We start from the raw sequence: 17876 nt of genomic DNA on the forward strand, positions 1-17876 counted from the left end.
AAAGGTGCCAGTGAAAGGACAGAACTTGAAAGTAAAGAAAATCCATTTAGATGTAGGGAAGAACTTTATTACTCTGACAGATGAACACTGGAACAGATTTCCAAGAGAGGCTGTGGTGTCTCCATCCTTGGAAATACTCAAACCCCAACTGGACCTGGTGCTGGGGCAGCCTGCTTGGAGCAGGGAATTGGACTAGGTGATCTCCAGAGGTGTCATCTAACCTGAACTATTCTGTGATTGTGTGAAATATTTGCTGTTTTACTCACTAGAGGATGACTCCTTTTATCTAACAAGTTGCAAACTCAGAGTGCAGTAGGTAGACTGGGTTACCTCCTTTATCGCAAAGAATACTCAAATGCACTTCTCAACTACTCTCTATGTTCCCACTCTTTCCTACTGATTTAATTTCATTTTCCTAAGTGGTTACTCATGTAAGTGGCACTGAAACCCAGGTGTGCTATTTCCCAGACAGCTTTTTAACCACCTTGCCGTCAGCGTTGGGATTGCTCCATTGTATGGGATGCAATGCTGAATGATTTGTGTGCATACCAGAGCTAGCTGGGCACTAGGTGAGTGAGGACTGTGTCACAGGATTTTTTTTCAGTGTTGGCAGCTGCTGAACCTAATGGAAAAAGGCTGCCATGGAGAGCAGTAAATATATGGATTCCACCTTTGACTCAGGCATTCTGGAAGTCACAAGCTGCTGTAGACTATGTGTGGGAAGCACCATTATATACTTTCCCTGTCCCTGTGTTCTACTCTAAACATCTGATATTGATCACTGCTGGGATCTCTTGGATAAAATGGAATACCTGCAACACGGAGTTTGATAACTGGGCCCCATAACTTTATTTCCATCCAAAACTGCCAGGTGTAATGGAACCAGATTCATTAACAGAGCAGGGGGGAGTGAAATCATGCTTGAGTCTCACCCCAGTGTGTGTATGCATAAATTTTTAATAGCCCTCCCCAACCCACATTTGAATGTCACAGGTCAACTGTTGAATGACCTTGGACGGGATTTGTTTTCTCCAGTTTTTATAATCAAGGGAGCAGTAATTACTGAACTTAAGCCACAAAGTACTTCTGATGAAGCATTTTTAAGAACTTCTGATAAAAGCATTTCAGTTACTAAAATTGTGTTTAATGACTACTGTCCTGTGTTATCTGGGAATCTATGATTCCCAGAATTCCCACTGGGATAACAGTGCCCATGTTAGGTGGAAATTGAGTGTTGAATGTGCAGTGCTGCGTGTGTGCCAAGGTTTGGGGTGCTTTTAATGCCATTGCACAAATGAGAGCAGAACATGAACCCAAAGTTTATGGTCAGGGGAATTTGAAGGACTGAAGAATCAGGAAAAATGGTGCTAATTTTACCACTGAAGATTACAGCCCAAAGTGTGTCCAAACCTGAGGGATGTTTGTTGGATTGGAGGGTTTGGATTTATGGAGTCTGTTTTTTGACCTGGGCCTGAACTTCCTTCACGCTGAAGTTGTATGGAAATTACCTTTTTGTTAAATTGTTCATAACCCTTCATATTCAGCTTACAATGGAATTGTGGTGGGAGGGAAGCTCTTTTGGAAGGCAAACATTGTGAGAGAATATTTCAGTCATTTTATTGATATCACCAATTAAGTTGAACTTGATTCAGAAAAGTGTTGGTTTAGAACAGAGCAAATACAAGGAGAGCAGCAGAAAAAGTCTTCATGACTGTTGGAAAAAAAAATGGAAATATTTTTGGAGGTTGTGTCCATTTTAGAAATCTTGAAGAGATTGAAAGAGAACAAATGGTCTGAGGCAGAAAAGGGCTTTTGGACCCAGGACCCTCCAAAAGCATGATCTGAATGTCTTGAAGTTATTCCTGCTGAGAGTCAAATGGGGCACATTAAACCATAGAAATGAGCAAAGTAAGATTTTCAATTTAGTGGAAAAGTTAGAATTGATTCAATGACCTGGAAGGGCCTTGTTATTCATGAGTTGAAGCTCTGGACTGACAGAGCCTGGTCTGCTCTTGCTGTTAGCAGGTGTAACCAGGGAGAGGAAGAAGAAGATTTAAAGTGCTTGTTGTTATTTTCAACCCTGAAAATCAGGGTTGTTTTCTTACATTGTTGTTTTTTCTTAGGTGAGATGCGCACAGTAATGCTCAGCATAAAATTGGGGTTGAGATCTCTTGAGTCTAGTACTGAAACTCCTAATACATTGGATCAAATTCCTGCCTTTGGCCACCCAGTCTTTGCAATAATGTGAATTAGTGATAGGTGTCTTAAAACCTAGAGACCAGACTGTAAAATTGTTGTTGAAATTACAGAACAGCCATTTATAGTGAGTCCTCAAAAGTCTGAGTTTCCAGTGAATAACCAGAGATGAATGCAAGTACCAACCCCATGCTATTATCTTAAAATGACTGAAAATAGGTTGATTTTTAAATAATCCATTTCCTCTGTTGGCAGCAGATGTTCAACATGAAGGTGTTGGGCACTAAAGAGAGCAGACCACTAGAGGCTCTCTGAAGAAAGCTTGCAGTTTTTATTTTTACTCTGGTGTGTCTGTACTCTACCAAAGAAGTAGCTGAATGCAGAGGGAAAAGTACCCCAGTTCACTGAATCTTGTTCTTTCTGCATTTTCTGGTGTCCATTGTGGGTTTCTACCTGGTCACCCAGAGATTGTTCAGGGTGGGAAGCTTATTCCAATGCATGCAACCCTTTTAGGGAGCCACCTAATATTCTCAGGGAGCTCTTCCTCACATACCAAGAAGTTTTGAGTGTCGTTGGCTCATTTCAAGTTGATTGCTGTTTGTATAATCATCTCAGGGTTTCTTTTTTCCCTCCTGTACCTTTACTTCTGCAAGATGAATTCAGTTTGCCTGTAGAAATTAATTGCGATGAACTCTTTCCCCAGTTTGACTTTTAAGCTTGGTTAAACTGAATAGTTTTGTATCATCTACAGACTGTCATCTTACTGTTTATCTGCTTCTGCAGAATACTTTTTTGAATGTGTCTTATACTGCAGGGAATATCCTATATCCTTAGGGAGGTGGGCTGGAAACTTGTCTGTGCTGTGAAAATTCACTACTGGTCAGACAAGATGTTTCATCTTGTTCTAACAACAACAATCTGTATCAACTTCACTTCTTAAAGCTATTTTAGTGACTGATTTGGTTAAGAGGTATTGGGAAATCAAAATCTCCTTTGTCAAATTGTAATTTCTAGAGCTCTTAACAGTGGGTTTTCTTGGTGTCTTAAAGCTTTTAAAGTTTTATTTCATTCCTAAAAAGCCCCTGACTTTCTAGGAGTGTCATTAAAGAAGACTTTACCAAAGAAAAATGAAGAATGCAGAGTAATTATGCCTTTGCTAAATAAGGGTCTTTTTTTTTTTCTATTTTTGTGTAGAGTTCACCTCGTTTTTCTGGAGTCATCATTTTGATTCATCAAGCAGCTGGTTTATTACTGAAAAGCTCAGAATATTTCCTCTGATTGCCTTCCTGTGAGTATGATCAAAGAAGTTACCTCAGACTTCCTTTCCTGTGGTATTCAGAAGCTGGGAGGTTTATTTGAGGCTTTTTTTTCCTTGTGTGTTTTCTTATTTCTTTGGAGGCTGATCCGAATTCCTGTGAAAATCAGTGGAGAACCCTGCAGCAGACCCCTGGCTTCTGTCCCTCTGCTCTCACTGACACCAGTGATTACTTTGTTCAGAGTTTATAGTAGATTTAAAGCATTTCAGGTGGAATTTTACCTTCAACTCAAAAATCATTGTGTTTTTCAGTAATCATTTGGTCTGTGTATGGCCATTCTTTTAAAAGTTCTGTTTCTCCACTTGATTTTAGCAGTTTTTTCTTACAGTGGGAGTCTTAAATCATATTTATTTGTGTTATGATCATATGCTGGAGTGCTGCTATCCTGTTGTGTCTTCTTTTTAGAGCAAGCAGTCTCTGAGAAGTATGTGAGAGACCAAGTAACTGTGTTTACTGACCATTTACAACATGGAACACTTGGACTTTTTTTTTACAAACATTGTTCTTTCACTGCCAGAACAAGTGAGGGCTCACAAACCATTTAAAGGAAGTGTTTATAATGTGTGTAAACTTTAGCCCCTCAATATACGGAAATTCCAGGCTGGAGACAAACTCTGAACTGGCTCTAAAGTTTAAGGCAGTGCCTGTGACAGCAGAATGATGGGTCAGAAATATTGCCCCAGCATTGAGTCAGCCCCCTTAAATACCATCATCTTCAGTCAGTTCAGGGTATTAGGAGCTGCTGGTCACTGGTGGGGGACCACTTTCTGTGCCTGGGCCTCCTCTGCCCCTCTTTTTTTTGGCAAGAGCAGTGTGGAGGAGGAGACGCACACAGCAGAAGGCTGGACACTGCTTGCCTTGCCTTTCATCTCCAGCAGCCTTCCCTCCCCATCAGGATTGCTGGGTCTGGGCCCATTTCAGCTGGTTTTGTCATCATCCTTGGGGAAGCAAATTTAACTTTGTCTGCACTTCTGGGAAGGTTTGTGCAAGTGCTGAATGGGCTGATAATCGTTGCAGGCTGTTCTCTGCCCTGGTTGTTGTTTTGCAGTTCTGTGTTACTTTCGAGCCTTCGGTGGGGGGAGTGTTTAAAACTGAAGCCAGATGCAATCTGGTATTTCCAGTTGTAGGAAATGCTGATGTTTCAAAATTAGTATTTCTTTTCAATTCAGAACCAGCCAAACTGTTGTGGAATTTCCCATGGAACACTTCTTCCCATGAGATGTCTAGCTTAAAGTTCCCATATGCTTCCACAAGTAGTGCGTTTATGAGGTATTTAAATTCCTTAAAACTATGAAGCCAGGCAAAGGAGGCCATACTGTTCAAAAGCAAGTGGGGTCATAAATGTAAGTCCTTTTTTCCTGTGCTAAGGATGGGATGTTCAAAGAGAGCAGTGACTGCCCTCCAGAGTGTTTCTGATACCTCAGCAGTTGGATTTGTATCTGTAGACAGGTGTTGAAAGAAGGCACTTCAATCCCTCAAAACTGAGGCTGAGCTGGGGCTGGTTCCTTATTTTGGTTCATAAATTGCATCTGAAAATCTGTCCTCTAGGGACTCAGTCATCTTCTCCAAGTGTAGGATGCAGGGTGAATGTCACCTCTCTCATGCTGAAATCCCTCTGGTGTTTGCCCCGCACTTGTCAAGGTGACAAAAGAATTCTGTCACAAGAAAGTAAAGTGAAATCTGATAATATTTTCCATACTTAACCTCCACTTTCACATGGCAAAGCTGGCTGAACAGGGGGATGGGTTTTAGGGGATGTGAATGAAAATACCATGGAATAGGCTATTAGTTGCCTTTAAAAAATCATTAAATCAAGTGTTGTGGACCAATACACTCATTTGGAAAGGAAAAAAACCAGCATTATCTCTGTGCTAAAAATGAGATACATCTCTATCTGACTATAAAGGGCAGTAACAGTATAGTATTATCATGACAGTTCTGTCAAGTCTTCTGTTAGTTTTTGAGTACAGTCAAACCTGAATTTGGAAGGCAATGTGACATGCTTATATGAATTACTTTCAAGAATAAGTGCTACCCTCAAAGGTCAAGGTTCAGAGTCACTGGGTAGGGATGATTGGTTTTTATTTTCCCTTGGAAATGTTTGTTTGGTTGAAAGATGTTTGCCATTAGGAAACATTGTGTAAGAATGGGTTTGGTCAGCTTTTCTCCTAAATAACCATTTAGGAGAAAAGCATTTTTGTAGTGTCTCTGAATATGTTTTCTATGGCTTTGTGTAGTAAAGTTAGATGGGCATAGGGTCTTCCTTCTCTCATCCATCCTCTCTGCTACTTGGAAAAGGAGGGGCAGAACTCAATCTTGCCCAAGTTTTCCTGTAACTTCTGGGACCTCAAGTGACCTCTGAGTACAGCTGGGGCATTTTTTGGGCAAAGCTCTTTTGTGAGAGATGAGAGCCTGGTGGGTTTTGTGTGGTTGAGGAGGTGTTACAACTGTTTGGAGTGGCTGTAAACAAAGCCAGAGCATCATTTAGATATAGAAAGTTATTCTTCATTTAAAGGTAAACCCAAACAAGTCATCCTGTTGTGACTCATCCCAAGTTCTGGATGAAGAACAGGTTTTGTTTTCCAGAAATTACACCACCTAGGAAGTGTAAAATGGACACACTGGGTAGCTGAAGAGAAATCTGCTTCTGACAAGACCATGCCTTGTCAGAGGTTTAAGAACATTTGAAAAAAAATATTAAAAAGATTCTGAACAAGCAGAAGGATCATATGTAAGGGCAGAATCACTGCTGTGCTTGGGGTGAAGAGAGTGGAGTTGATGATTTGCATCTTCTCAGTAGGTAGGGAGCAGATCCAGCTCACTGGAGAGGAGGTGGCAGCAATGTGCTGCACTTTGGCTCTGCTCACTGACAGGGAGTCCATCAGGGAGCAGTGACAAGCAGAAGCTGTGTCTTTGTCCTCTGTGCAGTATTGCCCTTCTAAGTCAGGCAGTGCAAGCACTGAGGGAAAGACAGGCTGGGAGCTGGGGTTCTTCAGTCTTCATTGAGAACTGCTCTCTCTCAGCTCCATCACAATGAGCTCTCCTGTCACTTAAAACCTGCATTTCTGTTGCTGCTGCTTTGGACTTCCCAGGGCCATTGTTGGCTTGGTGTGTGTAACTTCACAGAGCACACCAATCTCTCTCTGATAAATGGGGCCAATTGTTCAGAACCCTGATAATGATTATATTGTGCAGCATTGCACAGACTTTCCTTGCCCACAGTTTGGTGATGCTTTCAGATCATGATATGCCTTGGCCCAGTATTTCTATATAATACAGAAGTGAGAAATAGCTGAAATTTTGAAGAGTATCTTGTCTCCAGCTCATGTTGTGTACTCAGGCATTGTGCTGGGACAGCCTCAGCAGCACACCATCATTGTTAGATGTTGGTATGAACTGAGCTTGAACTCCCAGTCTCTGGAAGTTCCCCATGCCTGTTTTCCAACAAGAGACTGATTTTTTTTTTTTTTTTTTTTTTTTTTTTTTTTTGCAACTTTTTCTCACGTGAGCTCTGTGGGTTTGGAACTGTTGAGTCTTTGACCTGACTCTCACTTGCACTAGAGTCCCTTTACACAGTTAAGGCATTCTGCTACAGGGGTCTTAAAATGAAAGTAGATGACATTTAATAGCTTAAATGAGAAACAGGTCCCCTAAAAAAATAAGTGAAATTGGTCTTCCCTAAATTGTTGAGTGCTGACCTTGAAAAAACTCTTACAGTCTCTGCAGGCAGACTGGAATCTGGAGAACAGATACCCCAAACTTCAAGAGATTACCTGAGGCAAGTTTTTTTCTGCTCTTCTTTTTAGGATAAAATTCTTTTCCATTACACTTAGTGCCCACATGTCTGTCTTAAAGCCCTGTTTATTTGTCACTGAACTTCAGAACTGCTGGTATAGTATTTGCACCCTTCTTTAAGATTTTTTAATTTGCTAGTTTTAATGATTTATATTTAACATGTATTTCAGTTATGTGAGCATATTAGAGACTGCTTGTATTTTGAATAATGGGAGGGCTTTTTTTTAATGTGGGAGGTGATATTTAAATATGTTTTGAGAAGGGGAGAGGCAAGAAAAGCTGTCATCCATCAACTGGCATTAAGTCCAACTTTGAAAGTTTGATACAAACTAAATCTGACTGTTAGTGCAGATATGATACAAATTAGCTGTGACTTTATGATACCAGCTGTTCCTCTGACAGGGTAAAAGGGCACATAACTAGAATAGCATCTTTTGTTGGAAGCAGGGTTTCCCTTTGTTAAATGTGGGAGCCTCAGGCAAAAAAATCGTAGTCCGTAGTTATGTGACATGTGCAGTCTGCAACATGTTCATGGAGCTCAGGGGGCTTTTTACTGATGTTTTTCAAAGTCTGGGTTATCTTAAGTGTTCTATTTTTGCTAGTTTTATCACTGAGACACAAATCTCTGTCATGTTTTTCCCTCCTGTTAAAGGTGAGGATAATCTAAGTGCTGTTTTCCTTACATGCACAAAGAAAATCCTGAATGACAAAACATGAGCAAAGTCTACGAAACTCAACATAAAATTTAATTGATTTAGTAATTTTTGTTAATTGTTCTCTTTTTTTTCTTACCAGAATTTTCAGGGCATTTTATTCCATAAAAATCTATGTAGTCTCTAAAAAAAGTAACAATGAGCACTAACTGAGATGTCACTGCACATCTGTGTCCCTGCTGTGTCTCTGACCTTAACACCACACTGATCCTGGCTAACTCAGGCCACAAAAAGTTGGCTGTAGCATGTAAATAAGCTGAAACAATGGGATTTATGAAGAAATCAACTTAATCTTACTTCTGCTGCTGGACTAAGGGCCAGCAATCTTTCAAAATTTATTACTACAGGTACCAGCCATACTCCATTTGAATCAGTCAGGGAATGGCAATATTAACAGTGGAGTTATGTTATTAGTACACAAATACTTACCAAGAGAACTACAAGGAGTAACACTGAGGCTAGAACTGCCCAGAGAAGCAAAATGTAGGCTGAGTATCTTTTACACTTTCTTAGCCTCTGTGAGAGATGGTAGAGCAAACAAACCCACCTCCTACTGAAGATGCAGAAAATAAAAAATACATGCATGTGGAACTGTAGCAGGCATGTGAGTGAAAGGGCAGAGTTAAGTGTATTGAAAAATATTCACTTCTACTTGTAAACTTCTTGGAGTAAATTTTAAAGATAAATGCACTTCAAAAGAAAAGTTGAGGATGTAATAGCTGTTGAGTTTTCATGCATTGCTGGTGATAATATGAAGCATAAAACAGAAAATTCCAAGCACTACTAAATAGGACTCAGCCATTTCTATTGCAAACATCCAATTTTACTGTCTAACATCTGTTTCTGAAATTATGTGAAGTATTTATTTAAAATGTCTTACCATGATAGTCTAAGTGACAGGAGAACATCTTGTTTTCATGAATGTGTAGAGGGGTATGTCAACAAACAAAGGTCCATACATGACATTTGAAGAACAAAACCCAACCACAAGAAGTTCCACATTCTGTCTTGATTTTTTTGTTGATGTAAGAGTCCCCTTAGCCAGCTTTCTCCTTATGGTTATATCCTTGCAAACCTGGAGTATCTCCAAGGAGAGCTTAATGTATCCCTTCCATCCATGCAAGGAGGCAGAGTATGGGAGCACAGGGCTGGCTAAAGAAGCAGCCAAAGTGAAAATGTGTGTGAGATGCTGGAGATATGTGTTAATCACAAATGGGAAGAAACAACCAAGAGGAAAAATGACATGGAGAACTGAAACAGGCAGCATTTTAGCAAGAAAATTGTGTTCTAACAAATGTCTGATACCTGCAGAAGCCATCATCCCAGGTTTATGAGTTTTATGGCCATGATATGAGAAGGGATGCTGGCTCCCAAATCCTAGAATTTAATTTAATCTTTTTGTTATCTGAAAATGCATTCCTTTTAATGAAAACAACTTTCCCCCCTCATTTTGAGTTCCAAGCTATTGAGTTGTATTGTTCTGAGCCTCAAGTTGCCATATTCCTCTCCAAGATGCTGACAGTGGTGAAATAATAAATAATGGCTCATTTGGGTGTTTGGGAGAGGGAAGACAACATTTTGTACTCAGGTGTGCCAGCTGTCCCTCCATGGGATGAGGAATTTGTGCAGTGATTGAGTTGCAGGGAAGTATTTGGGTGCCATTTCAACAGCACAAGGAGGCCTGGGCTTCTGGAGAAGCCTCTTTATCCACATGGCAGATAGGTTATTCCTAAAGTTGAGTTACTCTGGGATTTATGGTTGATGAGAAGGAAAATTCCTTTATTTAAAGTTCCCACTGTCTTGAAGATGCTGATTATTCAAAAATTACTAAAGTGTGGGTGTTTCATTTTGTTACCCCTCTGGCTGCTACTCTCATGTTCTTTTGTGTCTCAATTTGATTAATTTGTGAGGGTCAGCAAATCTTTCTTTGTTATGGTTATTTAGAATCTGATTTTCCCTTTGGAGGGAGCAAAACCTCTCTTCTGTAGGAGTAAAATTGGTCAAATTTGACCTTGAAAGTGAGTAAACATTTAAGGATTTGCTCCTGCCAGTCAGTGACATGCTGAACATTAGGTTCATTCTTATATATTTGTATTGATCTTACAGGTTCTTTTCTTTCCCCCCCTTTTTCCCTCTCATTCCATCTCTTGCTTTCAATTTACTTTCATCTTTTAATTTCTTCCACCCAGCCCAAAGCAAAAATCTATAAGCAATGGTCTTCTTCAAAGCATGGAAGCTGGCTCCAAAACCAACCTTGCTTCAGTTTTAAAACCTTGCTTGAGGGAGCCAGAATCCCTTTACTTAAATGATTTAATTTTCAAGCAGTATGAATCATGCAGCAACTGCACAAACTCTGGCTAGAATATATTGTACATATGTTTGTTCTTTAGGCAGTAAGGAGAGAATACAGAACTGGAGGTCATTTGAGTTACAACTGCTTTGGGGGATTTTTTTTTTTCCTCTAAAACATTCCTTCTAACAAATGCAGTTTAAATGGCTTTGTTTATACGGCGTGGAATTGGAAAGGCCCAAACTAACCAGGCTTTACACAATGTGGCCTTCTTCCAAATTAATCTAAAATATTTTAATCCCTCTGGAGTTTCTTTATCCTCTGCATCTGTGCTGTAGTGGAGACACATTTTTAACATTTCTTTGAGGAAAATTACCTTTTTTCCCCTCCAACTGTACTCAGCAAGGTCAATGGAGCACTGTTATATTTAAACATCTGAGATTCATCATATATCTGCACAACAGAAAGAATCATCATAAAAGGTCTAATGAATCCCGACTGCTAGCCAAGTGAGGGAGTCCCCTTACGGATACTGGGGATTAGAAACAAAGAATACATGCAAGACACAGGTTTTTACACTTCAGCTCTTGCAATTAATACCTAAACTACCCCTCAAGAAGGGAGAGGGGGATGTGTGTGACCCCCAGAACAATTCTGGCAAATTGCACCCCGCTGGAGCCAGATGCTGAAGTCATTGCAGGGGCCAGGATGTTCTGTGGGTCTGGCTGGGAGCAAAGGGGTTCACTCCCCTTGTGGGACCAGCCTGGAGGGGCTGCTTGCCCTGGGAAAGGAGATGCTCCAAGCCATGGGCAGGTTCCAGTGCTGGCTGTCTCAGCCTCTCCTTGTGTATCTATACTTGGTTTTAAGCCCTTCTTGGTTTTCTTGTTCAGTATCAGGCTTATGGGGCTGAGCTCCTTTTTACTGCCTGGAAACTGAAATACTGAGAGAGGCCTGAAAATTTCAATTTTTGTAAAATTATTTATCAGGCATTTCAGAAGGCACTGCTGCTCCTTCAGTTGAAGCTGGGATCTTTTGGGATGTTTTATCTGGAAAACTTAAATATGGGCATTTTAATCTGAAATAATGCTATCTAGCTTTTTTTCTTTTTTTTTTTCTTTGTAGATGACACCAGGGCTGGTTTAATATCTATGTTTGTTCTAGGCTCATTGATGCTCTGGATGCTGCTGGATCATGATGTTCAGGTTGTTGTAGTTGAGATGGTCACAATACAAAGCAAACTCCATTTTCAGAATTTTTCAAACCTGTTTTTATTATAGGATGCATGCTTTTTATACATTCTTACAAAACTCAGGAGTTTACACTTTACTCATTAGTCAGGAAAGACAAACAAAGTGCTTGTTGGATTAGACAGTTGCAGGTTTCTCTTATTTATCCTTCTTTCTTTCTTGGTTTCTATGTCAACAACCTTGGTATGAAATTCTTTCAGGGGTAAACATGGATCCTCTTATCAAACTTCCCCCTGGCTCACAGAGGTCTCTGTAAAACCTCCTCTGCATCAGATAAGTTTAAGATTGAACCTCTGAGGGAAAATGAAATGCTGAAGACCTCTGTCCTATGAAGGGTTTGACCACAGCTGTTTTTTTAATTCTCATCACTGAAGTCCTGCAGGAACTGCAGAGAAATGAGCTTCTCTGCCAACCTAAGGAGAAGCTGGTGGCCTTGTCCTTAGTCCTGGTGGGTTTTGCCTTCCTCAGCTATAATGTGTAGGGAGCAACAGTGTTCTCCTGCACAGGGCGCTGCAGGCTGTGGGATGGCACACTGGGACAGCGATGGGCTGAGTGAAATCATCACCCCAGACTGCCCTTGCTTTCAAATGAAGAACCATACCTATCCCAAACACATTTTCCCCATCTTTTCACATAGTCAGAGATATTTTGGGACCATTGCAAGCCATACAGTAATGGAATAAATTCCAAGTGCAGCAGGAGACCACATTGGAGGGAAAACTCATTATGTGCCAAGGGCATTTCTTTGACTTTTTCTACTGGTACTGGAAAATAGCCCCTAAATAATACATCTGGATGTGGAGGAGAAGAGAGGGAAAAGATGAAAAACAATCCTTTAAATTCAGTAGGAGCCTATTTAATGGCTTGTTTAATCTGCCAGCTGGCACAGCATTGACTTCTTGCTGCACATACTTTAAGAAGACCTATGCAGTTCTTGGAAGTGAGTTTATATTAAGTTGTAGAAACTTAAATATGGATAAATTGGCAAGGCTGCTTTTTGGTACTTAATAGAAATCAAGAAACTGCTTAGTCATCTCCAAAGATATTTCTGTCTCCTTTTTAATATAAATACCAAAACAATATGGACTTAAAGCAGTAGCAAAGATAGTAAAAATACAGATTTGTTCCCTGGGTGTGCCCTCTTTGAGGTATGTGCACATTCTTCAGACTTTGAAATAACATGTATTCCCTATACAATACCTTGTTTGGGCAGTGTTTTTATAATTTTGTTTGTGACACCATTTTCTTTGAAGTAACATTGTGAGTTTGCACATTATGAATTTGTGTCTTGTGCAGCACTCCCTGGATAAGAAAACTGGTGCTATCTTTATGTGGATTTTATTAGGGGTGTCTTGCAAATGGTATCACCTAATAGGTTCATTTATTTTATGTGACTCTAAGTGTTGATGCATTTGGATTTTATTGGCTTTGTGTGAAGGTAGATGGGTGCAACTAAGAGCAAACTTGATGTGCAAGTTTGTGTAAATAATTACATTTATACTTCCTGAAAAGTTAGGCTGCACCAAGATGCATGTCTTCTGTTTTCAATTACTTTCAGTTGTGGAAAAGCAAGGAAGAAAGGATTTAACTAGAGAGCAACCTGTATTTTATATTTAAGGGATTCCTTTAACAGTATCTGAAGTGACACTTGTCAGTATTTACAAGTTGTAAAGGTTTTATTTGGTTCAGGTAAGCATTGAAAAATCTGGCTGTTTATTTATGATTTTTAGATATGGATTTTATTTTCTTTGTTCTCCTTAAGGGTGCAAGCTATTTTCAGGTTAGTGTGTTTTGGTTTTTTATTTTTTTGTAAATCTGGAGTATAAATTGTAAGAATCCTTCAAGTTTGCAAGCATTATCATCTGTGACTTTGGTTTGATTCTTCTCTGTACACATCCATCTACCCCCTGTGGCTGTGAAAAAGGGGCTTCATGTGCTTTTGCTGCCCAGAACTTACACTGTGAGCAGTCATGTGTGCTCATGTCTGAGCTGGGTGGAATTACATGGCAACAGGAGAGGCTGGAGGAGAGCCCATAGGGGTTTTGGAAACTTGTGGAAGAGGATTTCGGGAATGGTAGTAGGTAACATTTAGTACAAAAATGATTTTTTTCCCTCACCTATTTCTTTGATGGATCTTTTCTTTTTTTTTTTTTTTCCCTCTGGACCACACAGATATTTGAGGCACTGTTCCTAAGTGATGGAAACAATTTGAAAATTTATTTGCTTTATGCAGTGCTCAAGTATAACTTTCTTTTGTCACATTAATACAAAGCATTTATGTGTGACTTTGTGGGCACAGGACACTGCCAGGTCTCATCTGTCTTGTTTATTTGACTCTGAGCCAGGCCAAAGCCTCACTGCTGTTGGGTCTTCTGGTTTGGTGACATTGCTGTGTGTTTCCTTGTTTTCAGCTAAGCTCAGCCTATAGTGGAGGTGTATGATGTAGACTTTGAGGGATACACATCTATTTTGTGATACCCTGTTTGCATGGTCATGTTGAAAGGCTTTGTGCTTGTGGTGCCCTCCTTTACCTCTTTCAAGCCAGGACTGACCTCCTGCTTCAGCTTTCAACCAAAATGATGTGGAACTGCTGCTCATTAGAGATAAATTAATAGACCTACTTGTCAGGAAACAATCTGGGTTTCATTTTTAAAGATGACCAGAAGTGTGAGCTGGAAAGGCCCAGCAGAAATTTCTGCAGCTGGATCCATGCCAGGTGGAATTCCAGAGGTTTCCATGATGTTCTGCCATGGACTAGCTGGCCTTTCAGCTGCCACGTGCCTGTCATGGTGATGTGTGTTGTGCATGGAATTCCAGAGGTTTCCATGATGTTCTGCCATGGACTAGCTGGCCTTTCAGCTGCAATGTGTCCATCGTGGTGACGTGTGTTGTTTTGGTGTAAGTGTAAAGATATTGGGAGGGAAGATGAGTTGAAGTTTAAAAGCAACTGGCAACACCTTGAAAATTTATGATTCATTTCTTCCGAGGAACTGGTTGGATTCAAAATACTCAGTGTCTCTTAGGGGAAAACTAGTTAAGCATCAGCAAACCAAAGAACTTTAGTTGTGTTGTGGTTTTTTTGGTCGTATTTCTTTTTTCTTTAGAAATGCAGGGATGATGTGTAAAACCTAGTATTGTTGCTTGGTGTTGGCTCAATAGAGCAAGCAATAGAGACTCCCTCAACTCTCATTAGAGTTGATCTTAGAGCTGGATCCTGGAGCTGCATGTTTTAGCACAAAAAGGGGTTGAAAACACAAAACTGAAGCCACTGTAAGCTGGCTGCATTGTACCTTCATATTATTTTCTATTACTACTTTATGACTGACTATGTAGCTTAATGTATCATGATTTTCTGTTTTGAAACACGTTCCAGAAATCATGTGGAGTCTGAAGCCTGGCTGAGTGAATATTGCTGTTGGAACCTCACCTTAAGATTTGCTCAAACATTTCATTATTTTTAATGGCATTGCCTTAGCCTTTTAATTCAAGACGTGAAAGATACAGAGAAAGTGTGTAAATAGAATGCTAAAACATTGGTAAAACCTGCTTGGAAACAAATACATTCAGGGAATTTATTGGTGAAGTTTCTCCACAGTTGTGCAGCTGCTTCTGTGTGATACTCTTTTCTATTCTCTTTTTTTTTTTCCTAATACAAATTAGTGGGAAATTGGCATTGTCATTTAACAGGGCAAGAAGTGCACTAATCTTGTGATTAATTAGCAAAATGAAGATGTTTGCTGGTAGAAGCAGATAAAAGGCAAGGGTAACTAGTGGATCATATCCCATGAGCTTGTTTCCAAGTGTTTGATTGCAGGAAAAAGTGAACACAAGTCAGAGCTCATTTGGGGATGAAGCACTTTGACAAATGGTTTTGTGGACAACAAAATCCCTTCTGTTTCTTTCTGTTTTGCCTCATTGACATTACCTGGGTTATTTTCACTTATGGTTGAACATTGGTAAAGGGCAATGAAGCTTTCACTGCACTGTGTATCTACAGCAAAGGCTGAGTGTTTCCTCAGTGGTAATGGTACATGTGAAAATAACTCATTTCCCACAAGAAGGAATTGTAAGAGTAAAAGCAATTCTGTCCTTGCATGCGTGTGCAGAAAGGTACGAGAGCATGAAGCAACCTATATTGGCAAAATCTGAGATGACACCAGCTTCTGGCATGCAGAGTATGCCCATGGAACTTCCATTGTGCTTATTAGATGATTCTGGCCTGTGAGGGTAGAATTCAGTCCTGATTGAAGTCTCTGGGAATTGTGCCAAGGATTCCAACAGGACCAAGATTTCAACTCTAGCTTGTATATGAATAATATTTCAGTACCTTCTGATCTTTGGGGACAACATATTTGAAATAATTCAGAGGACACTTGGAGGGGGAGAGTCAAGGGTTGATCCTCCTACCATGAGAACCAGTGGCTGTGCCAGCAGCTTCCAGCCGTGCCTTGTTTCTTCCTTCTTCTGCTAATAGGAAATGATAGACAAGTGTCACAGAGATCGGGGTGGGACCAGCACATGCAAATCCAAATGTCAAGAGAAAGCTTTGCCTGGCCTTTAAGTCAGTGTGCAGTAGAGGAAAGGAGAGGAAGGAAGGAGGAGGAGTGGAAATGGCCATCAGCCTGCTTAAGGGAGTAAAGATAAATGGGGACTTTGCATTCCACTGCAACTGGCTGGCTCTGAGATGAGAGCTCCTGCTGCTGCAGCAGCACCAATGTTTGCTCTCACCTCTGGGGCAGTGCAGCTCCTGCCCCAGGGCTGAATTAATCACGGATACAAGAAATGGACCAGCCATGGATCTTTCAGCTGCAGACCCTGATGCCTTAGGATTTTAGCTTTTGTAGTTTTCATATATTTGTAATCCTGCAATTCTTAACTCTAAACTCCATGTAGAATGTTGGCTATGGTCTTCCCATTTTGGTCATACAAAACAATTCCTCTCCAGGCCTGGGAATCAAGGGCACCTCACTGTGTCAGGCCCCAAGAAATGTAGAGAAAAGTAAGGTGGGAGTGGGGAGCAAACTTGGGGGAAACAGCTTCATTCCTTCACTGAAGCTGTAATTAGAAGTTTAACCCCCAATATGCAAATGGACCAAATTTATAAAAGTATGAAGACTGTGACCCATCATCCATTTTTGGGTATAGCCCCTGTGGGGCTTTGTCTGCCCTAAAAGTACCTGAAGGTCCTTCAATAAATAGAACTGCTTTTTATTCTCTTAATTTTGTCTGGCCTCTGTTTGTAGGTAGTCCTGAAAAGGCATCAACCCAAGGAGTGAACTCTGGCAGGAACCAAGTTCTATAAAAAGCTCCCTGTCAACATTTTCATGGGGTTCTGTAGCAGCAGGAGCTGTCACAGGGCCTGGCACCTTCAAGAACATTTGTGGTGTACACTTTGGTAGCCTGTGCTGGAGGCAGGGTTGGTGAAACTTGTTCAGCACCTACTTCAGTTGAGGGTCTGGACCATGGCCTGGTCCTTTGGGCCACCAGCAGTTTGCACAGGACCAGCTGGGAATCTCTTTTCTGTGTAATCACTGCAGCTTTTTGCTCAGGGTGCCACAGAGTTGTTCACTAATCTATTCATCAGGTTTTCAAATGACCCACCAATGTACATGAGCTTCTTTCACTCCCATGGAACATGAGATGGAAAATGTAATTCATATCAAAAGCAGGGATTTTACTAGATGAGGGATTTGATTTCCTTGTTGAAATTCTTTGCAATTGACTGCTTTCTTCTCATAAAGTCAGTTTGGAAATACTCATGTAGCTGGAAGTGAAATGTTCGAAGAACTGAAACAGGCACCTTGAGAAAACATGAAAGTTTTATTTTCTTATGCTAAGGTTGGTTTTCCATTGATGAATTGCCCTTGCAAGTCCTAAGAAGCGTGGTCAGATGAAATAAGGAACAGCTACATTGGAATAAAACTGTAGTATATTTATTTTGCCTCAAATCCCAAATGAGCTATTCTGCTTGGGAAGGAATAAAGGTGCTTGACACTGGTTTGTGGGTATGTGTGCATATATGTATATGTACAAGAGTTTATTTTCTGCAGTCAACATGAATGCTTGGCCAAATTTACAGAAACAATTGCAGATGTGGTTTTGCATGAAAGGAACATTGAAAATGAATTTATGGAGCATTACTGGTGGCTAATATATGATTCCAATGATATCTAACATCTTGGATTAAAGAAGGAGCATGCATGAGGTGTGACAAAGGAGAAATCAATCCTTTGAACTCCACCTTTTGATTTCAATGAAGTCATACCTGTTTCTAAAAGACCTGAGTGGCACTGAATGCTTCTAAAGCAGACTTAATAGG

At 40.4% G+C, this 17876-nt stretch overlaps 1 protein-coding gene across 2 annotated transcripts in view; it reads left to right on the forward strand.

The window, feature by feature from the left end:
• CALD1 (caldesmon 1) overlaps positions 1–17876 on the forward strand; it is a 172540-nt gene that overhangs the window by 62901 nt on the left and 91763 nt on the right. For both annotated transcript variants that reach the window (XM_054514968.1, XM_054514970.1), the window contains exon 3: positions 3391–3484. The gene's annotated coding sequence lies outside the window, so the exon portion shown is untranslated. The remainder of the gene's footprint in view (positions 1–3390; positions 3485–17876) is intronic.

The sequence above is a fragment of the Molothrus ater genome, chromosome 5, assembly GCF_012460135.2.
Source record: "Molothrus ater isolate BHLD 08-10-18 breed brown headed cowbird chromosome 5, BPBGC_Mater_1.1, whole genome shotgun sequence".
Taxonomy (NCBI): Eukaryota; Metazoa; Chordata; class Aves; order Passeriformes; family Icteridae; genus Molothrus; species Molothrus ater.